Genomic DNA, 1104 nt, shown 5'->3' with positions numbered 1-1104 from the left:
CCGTCTAATGATGACTTTAGGACATAGGGAAGTTGCCAAGAAATAGCAAATTTTATTCCACAAACCTTAATCAAATTATCTCCTAATTAAAATACTTTCATATACTTTTCTTCTTCGTGGTTACGTCGGCTCTAAATGTCTGCTTCGAGTATCTCTAAACTAAGATCTTATTTCACTTTACACGAGGGATGAATAATGTCAATATAATTAATCTTTAAATATTAATGTATTCAGTGGTGGAGCAATCACAGGGCACCAATATTTCGTATATAAAAGCATTATCGGCCCTTCTCATAAAAAAATTAATGCGTTCGGCCCCTCCAGACTTCGAATCCTTCGAATCCTGACACCGCTAATGAACGTATCCCATATTTTCTCCGATAAAAAATGGAAATTTTAAGTCAAAGAATCCAAAAAAACAAGCATAAGTATGACTTGCAACAAGAAAGAGTAACTTTCCAAGTCAATGTAATGCAGCCATGACTCATTGTAAAAACTCTATAAAAAGGAAAAAGAAAATGAAGATGTATATATAATTATATATTGTACACACCAATAATTGCAATCTTCAAGAAGTGATCTTCAAATTATTATTTATAATTCAAGAAATGGCAATTGGAGGCGGAGCCAATACTTTTACGATTGCGTTTCTCATATTCGCAGTCGTCGTCGTACTATCTCCGGTCGCGCCTTGTAATGCAACGGGACTCACTTATCGAGGTATAATTCGAACATAAATTAAAAAAAAAAAACGATAACTTGCATGGACACACAAATTAAGTATCCTTGATTATTATTAGTATTATTTTTTTATTTTTTTTTGTGCCTGTAATAATTAAATTAATTGTGATGCAGAGCTAATGCAGAAGCCAAATTGCCCTCCATGTTTGTGCTGCCAAACTGCAATTCCTCCACCATGTTGCTACTGTGCTTGTTATGTGACTCAATCAGGAACAAAAACCCCTTGATTAATCCCTTATTAATTAATTAAATGTCATTAATTTATTACAATATTATGTACTGATAATTATTTCATATTTAAATGAAAACAATTGTAGTTCAACATGTTCTGATGATATATATAATTAAGGGAAGTTAAATAAA

The 1104-nt window shown here is 32.1% G+C and overlaps 1 long non-coding RNA gene across 1 annotated transcript; it reads left to right on the top strand.

Annotated features, from left to right (window-relative positions):
- The first annotated feature begins 531 nt into the window (after positions 1-531).
- On the top strand, positions 532-1104 carry LOC148768216 (uncharacterized). Its single transcript, XR_016033684.1, has 2 exons — positions 532-720; positions 856-1104. It is a non-coding gene; the product is annotated as an uncharacterized LOC148768216 (long non-coding RNA).

The sequence above is a fragment of the Erythranthe guttata genome, chromosome 9 (genome assembly GCF_056151865.1).
Source record: "Erythranthe guttata isolate IM_541 chromosome 9, IM_541, whole genome shotgun sequence".
NCBI classification, from domain to species: Eukaryota; Viridiplantae; Streptophyta; class Magnoliopsida; order Lamiales; family Phrymaceae; genus Erythranthe; species Erythranthe guttata.
Note: the sequence above shows the minus strand (reverse complement) of the source record. Positions and strands in the feature narration are given on the sequence as shown.